The sequence below is a fragment of the Triticum urartu genome, chromosome 2 (assembly GCF_003073215.2).
Source record: "Triticum urartu cultivar G1812 chromosome 2, Tu2.1, whole genome shotgun sequence".
Taxonomy (NCBI): Eukaryota; Viridiplantae; Streptophyta; class Magnoliopsida; order Poales; family Poaceae; genus Triticum; species Triticum urartu.
Genome location: NC_053023.1, coordinates 280,940,830 through 280,952,517, shown reverse-complemented (window position 1 = coordinate 280,952,517; position 11,688 = coordinate 280,940,830).

The window sequence follows — 11,688 nt, the reverse complement described above, 5'->3', positions numbered from 1 at the left end:
GTACTGTGGAAAAGTTGTGGTCTGCTACTCTGTTGTGATGGACTCTTGTTTGTTATATATTGCTTGCTTGATTTTATTTATCTGGTTTCTTCAGAAGAACAGTAGCAGTTACAGACATGCCATTATCTGACCATGAATCAAAACCGGAATATTCTCAATTGGAACATCAGAGGTATTAATAGCAGTAACAAATGGCTTCCTCTTAGAAATAAGATTGCTGAGGCAAATGCAGATATCGTTTGTCTGCAAGAAACAAAGAAAGAGCATTTTGATTACAGATATCTCAAAAACTTCTGCCCCAACATGATAAATTGTTTTGACTTTCTACCTTCTGTGGGTGCTTCTGGTGGTCTTCTCATAGCATGGAATGTCAGCATTTTTGATGGAGAAATTTTTTTCAAAATGAGTTTTCCATTTCCATAAGATTCATATCTAAGCTCACTGGTGATTCTTGGATTCTTACCAACATTTATGGCCCATGTCAAGGTGCAGTTAGAGAGGATTTCCTGAACTGGTTCAGCAACATCCACATGCCTGATGAGACCAAGTGGATGATCATGGGAGACTTCAATTACATTAGATACCCACACAACAGAAGCAGGTCTGGGGGAAATTTCTCTGATATGTTAAAATTTAATGATGCCATCAGTAGCCTGGCCCTGGTTGAAATACCACTGAAAGGAAGAAGCTTGACCTGGACTAATATGTAGTAAGCCCCCTTACTGGAGAAATTAGACTGGGTGTTCACTTATGAATCTTGTACTACTCACTTTCCTAACACTCTAGTTCTACCTTTGTCCAAACCTATCTCAAATCACATACCCTGTCAGGTGCAAATTGGTACGCACATTCCCAAGTCAAGAATCTTCAGGTTTGAGAACTTTTGGATGCAAATTGAGGGTTTCAAAGATATTGTTAAGCAGAATTGGGAACAGGCCATCAACATCCCAGATAGTGCAAAGAGAATTACTACAAAATTCAAAAGGCTCAGAAAGTGTCTCAAAATTTGGGCAAAATCAATCTCTCAGCTCATTATTTCCATTAAAGCCACTAATGAAGTCATTCTTTTTCTGGACTCAATAGAAGATTTCAGAACCCTCACTTTACCAGAATGGAATGGGAGAGAGTTTCTAAAGCAGCATCTGCACACACTTCTGGAAAGGCAAAGGATCTATTGGCAACAGAGAGCTACAATCAGATGGGTCAAATTTGGAGAGGCAAACTCAAAGTATTTTCAGGCCAAAAAGCCACCATCAAATATAGGGTTAATCACATTGCCAGTTGGCAGGATGATTTGGGCAACATTTATACGGGACACAATGCCAAAGCTAATATCCTCTTCAATGCTTTCAAAAAAAGATTAAATACTTTTGTGCCCACTTTCAACCCTCTTAATTTGGGTAATCTGTTTAATAGAGATGTGGATCTCTCTCTCTCTCTTAGAACTTCCTTTCTCTCAGGAAGAAATTGATACAGTTGTCAAAAATCTGCCTAATGACAAGGCTCCAAGACCATATGGTTTCAATACAAACTTCATCAAACATTGCTGGGATATTCTGGCCCCTGATTTCTACACTTTGATTGAGGATTTCTATCATGGCAGAATCAGCTCGCAGAGCATCAACTCTTCATTTATTACTCTCATTCCTAAGAAAGATGCTCCAACTACATCCAATAATTTTAGGCCAATATCACTGCTTAACTGCTCAATTAAGATCATCACAAAGCTTTTGGCAAACAGACTCCAAGAGGTCATTTTAAAGCTAGTTCATACCAACCAGTATGGATTGTTAAAGGCAAGATCCATCCAGAATTGTCTTGCTTGGTCATATGAATTCATTTATCAATGTAAAATGTCTGGCAAGGAGATTATTGTCTTAAAATTGGATTTTGAGAAGGCTTTTGATCTCATTGAACATCAGTCCATTAAAGATATTCTCATTGCAAGAGGTTTTGGTAACAGATGGCTTATGTGGATGGACATGCTTTTTTCCTCTGGATATTCTGCTGTGTTGCTAAATGGGGTCCCTGAGAAGCAGTTTCTATGCAAAATAGGAGTGAGGCAGGGAGATCCTCTCTGTCCATTGCCTTTTGTGCTTGCTGCAGATCATTTGCAGTCTATTATGAATGAGGCCATGCATAAAAACTTGATCTCAAGACCACTTGAGCAGCACCACTGCCCTGATTTCTCAGTCATTTAATATGTTGATGACACAGTTTTGATTATGCCAGCCTCCTCAATGCAAGTGGAACAACTCAAGAACCTCATTCTCCATTTCATAGTTTTTATAGGGTTGAGAGTTAATTTTGACAAATCTGCCATGGTGCCTATCAACACAACGAATGCGGTCATGCAAGCTTTCGCTGCTAGACTTGAGTGCTCTATTGGCTCCTTCCCTTTCACATATCTTGGACTACCTTTGCCACTCTCCAAACCTAAGCTGGAAGATTTTTTTTCCTGTCATCAAGAGGATTGATAGAAGATTATCTGGTTGCTCAATTTTTCTATCCTATGGAGACAAGCTTACTCTCATCAAATCTGTCTTTGTACATCTTCCTATCTTCTTCATGTGCACCCTTGATCTACCAAAGGGCATAATTGATCAAATCAATAAAGCTTTAAAGCCTTGCTTCTGGAGGAAATATGGCATGGAGGATAGAGTTACTACACTCATAGCCCGAGACAAAGTTTGTATGCCCAAAGATCAGGGAGGATTGGGAGTTCTCAACATTGACATTCATAATAAATGTCTCTTAATGAAGCATATGCATAAGTTTCTCCATAAAGAAAATCTTCCTTGGGTGCATCTTATTTGGGATTCTTACTATCATGATGGAGTGATCACCAATAGGAATGCTGGTTCATTCTGGTGGAAACGTATCTTCAAACTGTTACATGTTTTTAAAACAGTAGCCAAAGGGAAGTTGGGCATAGGCAACACTATTAATTTTTGGATGGACAACTAGGGACATGGCATCACAAGAGATAAATTCCCAGAGCTTTACTCCTTTGCCACCAAGGACATAGTGAGCATTCAGGAGTTTTTACATCCACCAAACATAAGTGAAAACTTCTTCCTCCCACTCTCAGCTCAAGCGCACAACTAGTTCATAGATCTCTAGGGCACCCTTGAGTCACTACAACTTACAAATCATGGTGATCGATGGACATATCCTTGGGGAACATCTTATTCATCGATCAAGATGTATAAAGAGCTGACAAAGGGTCAACAAGCTGCACCACTTTTCAAAAAGCTCTGGAAGAATGCAACCATGCTTCGATACAAGATCTTTTTCTGGCTCTTATTGCATGACAGGGTCAATTCCAGAAACATGCTTCAAGGAAGATCATTTCACTCGCCTTCCTATAATTGTGCACTTTGTCAAATGAGCATGGAGGAAACATCTCAACATCTGTTTTGGGACTGTGACTTTGCATTTAATTGTTGGCAATCCCTTTTGGGTCCCAGACACAGAGGATTCTCCATCTTTGATGAAGTCTCATTTGCCATTCAGACCTTGCCTATTGCTTTTGCCATGGAAATCATGATTATGGGATGTTGGAACATCTGGATGCAAAGAAATGATAAAATCTTCAAGGAAAAATAGGCCACAATCCAAGCTTGGAAGGCCTCACTCAAGACAGACCTACAACTTCTGTTGCATAGACTGAATACTAAATTCAGATACCAATTTTCCAGCTGGATTGAGCAACATTTAACTTAATAATGCTAACTTCAGGTTTCAATGAAACATGAGTGGGTTGAGCCATTCTTTGGTTCACTTTCTATATATTGCAAACTACTTATTTTAATGAAATTCCCGTAGAACGATTGTTCTATGGTTTCAGTTCAAAAAATATATTAAAGTTATTGATTTGCGTAAGGAAAGGTGTGGAAAAAGGTGTGATGAAACTTAAAAATCCGGTTGGACAAAAAACTGATGAAAGAAAGTGGTGGAAAGGGGTAGAACCGAACGAATCATTTTGCTGCAAATAAAAAGAAATGCTGGTGAGTCAATTACACCAGTGGTGCTAGAACTTGACGCAGATGATAACTTTAGTGTTAGAACTTATGACATACGTTGAACTGGGGCAAAAACTTAGCTCGGGCGTGCAAATACGGTGCTAATCGCATTGTATACATTGGCGACGCTGACGGGTCATGCCAGCATGGGACCCACATGATGCCTCATGTGCAAATTACTGTATACCTGACAGGGACCTTTTCATGAGAAAAAACAAACAATAAAAATATAAGATTTTTTGCAAAAAAGCACGCCACAGGCCCATCTGCACTATGCAATCACTGACAGCGGACCCTGCACAATGTTTTCATGCCCCGTTAGCATCATCAGTGTATACGAACAAGATTGTCACTATATTTGCATGTCCGAACCAAGTTTTTGCACCAGTTCAATCCATGCCACAAGTTCTAACACTAAAGTGATTGTTTGGGCCAAGTTCTAGTATCACCGATGTAACTGACTCTTTTTTAAATAGTATCCCCTTGTCCTGTAATATAAGATGTTTTTGTAAGCTGACATAGCTTGTAAAATGTTTTATATTGTGTGATGGAGGGAGTATAATATACGAATACACTAGGTATGTGTCTGTGTGTTACCATGAGCCCATATATTTTTTAACACAATAAGAAGACTATACGGGACAAAGATTCACTACAGGAATCAGCTACGTTGCCGTCCACCACGGATGGCAAAAGGCGCCGGCAAAGAAAGGATCGGCAAAGACCTTTGCCATCTGCTTCCTGGCGCGGACGACAAAGGAGCCTTTGCCATCAGCAACGGACGGCAAAGAAAGCAGGCGACAATAAACTCGCTGTTAGTCCATTAGGTGGCTAACGACAGTCTTTGCCGTCCGTGGCTGACGGCAAAGAGCATCAGGCCTTTGCTGTCTGCCACTGTAGGCAAATTGACCAAATGGTCAGCTGCCAGAAAACACAGGTGGTTGCAATGTGGCTTCTTTGCCGTCCGCGGCTGACGGCAAAGAGCTTGCATTGCCTCTTTTTTCTGTTTTTTTCTTATACTCAACCATTTTCACAACAAATAGATGATACATATATATATTTTTCACATGGCAAGTTCATAGCAAACATATGAGATATCCAACACATATAATTTCATCATAAATGTATAGTTCCATCAACCATACATAGCAAGATCCACATACATCCATCCAACCATACATATTACAATAGTGTCATCAAAGCATACATGCATAGTTCATCAATACAAAAGAAACATAGTTCATCCAAACAAGCACTCCATGTATGCAAGCTTCCGTGAAGCGAATGAATTCTACAAAATGGGAAATAAGAAAGTTAGAAGAAGAAGATTAGAAGAAGAAGAAGATGAAGAAAATGAAGAAGAAGAAGAAGAAGAATATATGACATTTATGAGCTAATTTAGGTGAAATTGATCGTTTGTGAGCTAGCATAGGTGAAATGGATCGTTTATGAGCTAACCTAGGTGAAATGGATCGCTTATGAGCTAACTTAGGTAAAATGCATCATTTTAGAGCTAATATAGGTAAGATGGATCATTTTGGAGCTAACCTAGGTAAGATGGGTCATTTTTGAGCTAACTTGGGTAAAATGGATCATTTATGAGCTAAGTAAGGAAAAATGGGTCATTTTAGAGCTAACTTAGGTAAAATGGATCGTTTATGAGCTAACTAAGGTAAAATGGATCATTTTAGAACTAACTTAGGTAAAATGGATCGTTTATGAGCTAACTAAGGAAAAATGGATCATTTTAGAACTAACTTAGGTAAAATGGATCGTTTATGAGCTAACTAAGCTAATTATGCCATTTTGACATAAGTAAGCTAAGTACATGTCATTACTGAGCAAACGTAGTTAACTAAGCATGTTATAGCTAACTTTGGTCATTTTGGAGGAAACAAAGCTAAGTATAGATCGTTTTAGAGCTAACTTAGGTAAAATGGATGGTTTTGGAGGTCAGTAAGCTTATTAAGTCATTTTGGAGGAAATAAAGCTAAGTCTAGGTCTTTATGCATTTGTTAAGCAAAACACTAGAGAAACTTACCGTGATCATGGAGGTGTGGGAGCGGGCTGGCTCGTGCCGGTACCTGGAGAAGGATCGTGCGATGCTTGTCTAGAGTTACGCTGCACCAAAGATCATTTCCAATGTCTCGTTAGCATGATGACACTCAAATGTTCCGACTAGGAAGTAGTGTCCATTCAAATTAAACTCACTGTCGTCCCAGGAGCAATCACTGGCATTGGCGGAGCGGTCTAACTGGACTTCTCGCACACAGAGTGCACATTTGGTTTTGACGACTCAGTCATACTAGTTAGTAATGAGACGAACACTACATGAATGTTTTGGCTAATCAGCAGAAGAAACTTACCACAAGGAGCTCGTACATTGCCCTTGCCTGCATGTCATTCCGTGCCCTCTCCTCCTCCAACATCTTTGTCGTCCTCTCCTCCAACTCCCGCTGCCTCTCCGCCGCCTCCGACAGAAGTTTCTCCGTTCTATCTCTCTCACTCTGTATAGCAGCCTGCAACACCACTCCTCGTTAGCATTTGTAATCATTGATGGAAGCGCACACAATGTAATGTAGAAAGATAGCTGAGTACGTATAACTAACCTTGAAGGCGAGTTGGACTGGCCGTTCACGAGGCCTTATCTCAGGAGCGGATCTCGACTGGCGCGTCTTGGTCTCCGGGAGAGGGCTAGGACAACGGATAAGTCCATCTCCAATGGCTATCGAGCCATGGGACCTCCCGCCACCAGCTATCATCACCGGCTCTGGATCAATGGGACCCTGGCTCGGGTTAAAGTCCTCCCCGTTCCTCGCCTTCCCTTCATCTCTATATTTCACGAGCTTGTCATGGGAGGAGATGTTGGTGAAGTTGTTTGCATCATCGAGGTCTGATACGTCTCCAACGTATCTATAATTTTTGATTGCTCCATGCCATATTATCTACTGTTTTAGACATTATTGGGCTTTATTTTCCACTTTTATATTATTTTTGGGACTAACCTATTAACCGGAGGCCCAGCCCAGAATTGCTGTTTTTTGCCTGTTTAGGGTTTCGAAGAAAAGGAATATCAAACGGAGTCCAAACGGAATGAAACCTTCGGAAACATGATTTTCTCATCAGATAAGATCCAGGAGACGTGGACCCTCCGTCAAGAAAGCCACAAGGTGCTCACGAGGGTAGGGGCGTGCCCCCCTAGGGTGCGCCCCCTACCTCGTGGGCCCCTCAAAGCTCCACCGATGTACTTCTTCCTCCTATATATATCCACATACCCGGAAACAATCGGGGACGGAGCCAAAAACCTAATTCCACCGCCGCAACTTTCTGTATCCACAAGATCCCATCATGGGGCTTGTTCCGGAGCTCCACCGGAGGGGGCATCGATCACGGAGGGCTTCTACATCATCATCCAAGCCCCTCCGATGAAGTGTGAGTAGTTTACTTCAGACCTACAGGTCCATAGCTAGTAGCTAGGTAGCTTCTTCTCTCTTTTTGGATCTCAATACAATGTCCCCCCTCTCTCGTGGAGATCTATTTGATGTAATCTTGTTTTTGCGGTGTGTTTGTTGAGACCGATGAATTGTGGGTTTATGATCAAGTCTATCTATGAATAATATTTGAATCTTCTCTGAATTCTTTTATGTATGATTGGTTATCTTTGCAAGTCTCTTCGAATTATCAGTTTGGTTTGGCCTACTAGATTGGTTGTTCTTGCCATGGGAGAAGTGCTTAGCTTTGGGTTCGATCTTGCGGTGTCCTTTCCCAGTGACAGAAGGGGAAGCAAGGCACGTATTGTATTGTTTCCATCGAGGATAACAAGATGGGTTTTTTATCATATTGCATGAAATTATCCCTCTACATCATGTCATCTTGCTTAAGGCGTTACTCTGTTTTTAACTTAATACTCTAGATGCATGCTGGATAGCGGTCGATGAGTGGAGTAATAGTAGTAGATGCAGAATTGTTTTGGTCTACTTGTCTCGGACGTGATGCCTATATACATGATCATACCTAGATATTCTCATAACTATTCTCAATTCTGTCAATTGCCCAACAGTAATTTGTTCACCCACCATAGAATACTTATGCTCTTGAGAGAAGCCACTAGTGAAACCTATGGCCCCCGGGTCTCTTTCTCATCATATCAATCTCCATCACTTTACTATTGCTTTGTTTTTTACTTTGCTTTTACTTTATTTACTTTGCATCTCTATACCAAAAATACCAAAAAAATATTATTTATCATCTCTATCATATCTCACTTTCGTAAGTGACCGTGAAGGGATTGACAACCCCTAAGCGCGTTGGTTGCGTTGAGCTATTGTTTTTGTGTAGGTACGAGGGACTCGAGCGTAGCCTCCTACTGGATTGATACCTTGGTTCTCAAAAACTTAGGGAAATACTTACGCTACTTTGCTGCATCATCCCTTCCTCTTCGGGGAAATCCAACGCAGTGCTCAAGAGGTAGCAAGAAGAATTTCTGGCGCTGTTGCCGGGGAGTCTGCGCAAAAGTCAACATACCAAGTACCCATCACAATCCCTATCTCCCGCATTACATTATTTGCCATTTGCCTCCCGTTTTCCTCTCCCCCACTTCACCCTTGCCGTTTTATTCGCCCTATCTCTCTCTATCCTCCCTCTCTATTTGCCTCTTTTGCCCGTTTGCTCTTGTTTGCTCGTGTGTTGGATTGCTTGTTTGTTGCGGTGGCTCAAGATAATACCAAATTGTGTGACTTCACCAATACCAACAATAATGATTTCCTTAGCACTCCGATTGCTCCTCTTACCGATGCTGAATCTTGTGAAATTAATACTGCTTTGTTGAATCTTGTCATGAAAGATCCGTTCTCCGGCCTTCCTAGTGAAGATGCCGCTACCCATCTTAATAGCTTCGTTGATTTGTGTGACATGCAAAAGAAGAAAGATGTCGATAATGATATTGTTAAATTGAAGCTATGTCCTTTTTCGCTTAGAGATCATGCTAAAGCTTGGTTTTCATCTTTGCCTAAAGATAGTATTGATTCATGGAACAAGTGCAAAGATGCTTTTATCTCTAAGTATTTTCCTCCCACTAAGATCATCTCTCTTAGAAATGTATTATGAATTTTAAACAACTTGATCGCGAACATGTTACACAAGCTTGGGAGAGAATGAAATTAATGATACGTAACTGCCCTACTCATGGTTTAAATTTGTGGATGATTGTTCAGAATTTTTATGCCAGATTGAATTTTGCTTCTAGAAATCTTTTAGATTCGGCCGCAGGAGGCACTTTTATGGAAATCACTTTAGGAGAAGCTACTATACTCCTAGATAATATTATGATTAATTATTCTCAATGGCATACTGAAAGATCTACTAAAAAGGTGCATGCGATAGAAGAAATTAATGTTTTGAGTGGAAAGATGGATGAACTTATGAAATTATTTGCTAATAAGATTGTTTCTTCTGATCCTAATGATGTGCCCTTGTCTACTTTGATTGAGAATAATAATGAATCTATGGATGTGAATTTTGTTGGTAGGAACAATTTTGGTAACAACGCGTATAGAGGAAATTTCAATCCTAGGCCTTATCCTAGTAATCCCTCTAATAATTATGGTGATTCCTACAACAAATCTTATGGAAATTATAATAAGATGCCCTCTGATTTTGAATCTAATATTAAAGAATTTATTTCTTTGCAAAAGAATTTTAATGCTATGATTGAAGAAAAATTGCCTAACATTGATGATTTGGCTAGGAACGTTGATAGAATTGCTCTTGATGTTGATTCTTTGAAACTTATATCTATTCCACCTAAGCATGATATCAATGAGTCTCTCAAAGCCATGAGAATTTCCATTCACGAGTGCAAAGAAAGATCCGCTAGGATGCGTGCTAAGAAAGATGCCTTTATAAAAGCGTGTTCTTCTAGTTCCTATGAAAATAATGATGAAGATCTAAAAGTTATTGATGTGTCCCCTATTAAATCTTTGTTTTTCAATATGAATCTTGATAATGATGGGACTGAATATGATCCCCCTTTACCTAGAAGGCGTTCTAAGAATTCGGAATTTGTTGATCTTGATGCTAAATTTGATAAAAGTGGGATTGAAGAAATTAAAACCCTAGATATTGCTAAACCCACTATTATGGATTTCAAGGAATTTAACTATGAAAATTGCTCTTTGATTGATTTTATTTCCTTGTTGCAATCCGTGCTAAAATCTCCTCACGCTTATAGTCAAAATAGAGCGTTTACTAAACATATCGTTGATGCCTTGATGCAATCTTATGAAGAAAAACTTGAATTGGAAGTTTCTATCCCTAGAAAACTTTATGATGAGTGGGAACCAAATATTAAAATTAAAATTAAAAATTATGAGTTTTATGCTTTGTGTGATTTGGGTGCTAGTGTCTCTACTATTCCCAAAACTTTGTGTGATTTACTAGATTTCCGTGATTTTGATGATTGCTCTCTAAACTTGCATCTTGCGGATTCCACTATTAAGAAACCTATGTGAAGAATTAATGATGTTCTTATTGTTGCTAATAGGAATTATGTGCCCGTAGATTTTATCGTTCTGGATATAGGTTGCAATCCTTCTTACCCTATTATTCTTGGTAGACCTTTCCTTAGAACGGTTGGTGCAATTATTGATATGAAGGAAGGGAATATTAGATTTCAATTTCCATTAAAAAGGGCAAGGAACACTTCCCTAGAAATAAAATAAAATTACCATATGAATCTATCATGAGAGCCACTTATGGATTGCCTACCAAAGATGGCAATACCTAGATCTATTCTTGCTAGTTATGCCTAGCTAGGGGCGTTAAATGATAGCGCTTGTTAGGAGGCAACCCGATTTTATTTTTATTACTTGAATTTTGCTCCTGTTTAGTAATAAATAAATTATCTAGCCTCTGTTTTGGTTGTGTTTTTTGTGTTTGTGCCAGGTAGAACCGTTGGGAAGACTTGGGGAAAGTCTTGTTGAACTTGCTGTAAAAAACAGAAACTTTAGCGCTCACGAGCACTGCTGTCATTTTTAATTGGAAAGTGATATTTAGTTAATTATTTTTGAAGATGATTAATAGATAAATTACTCACGTCCAGCAATTTATTTTAGAATTTTTGGGGTTCCAGATCTTGCGCTAGCTACAGATTACTACAGACTGTTCTGTTTTTGACAGATTCTGTTTTTCGTGTGTTATTTGCTTATTTTGATGAATCTATGGCTAGTAAAATAGTTTATAATCCCTAGAGAAGTTGGAATACAGTAGTTATAACACCAATATAAATAAATAATGAGTTCATTGCAGTACCTTGAAGTGGTCTTTTGTTTTCTTTCGCTAATAGAGCTCACGAGTTTTCTACCTTAAGTTTTGTGTTGTGAAGTTTTCAAGTTTTGGGTAAGGATTTGATGGATTATGGAACAAGGAGTGGAAAGAGCCTAAGCTTGGGGATTCCCATGGCACCTCCAAGATAATCTAAGGACACCTAAAAGCCAAAGCTTGGGGATGCCTCGGAAGGCATCCCCTTGTTCGTCTATTTCTATCGGTAACTTTACTTGGAGCTATATTTTTATTCACCACATGATATGTGTTTTGCTTGGAGCGTCTTTTATGATTTGAGTCTTTGTTTATTAGTTTACCACAATCATACTTGCTCTACACACCT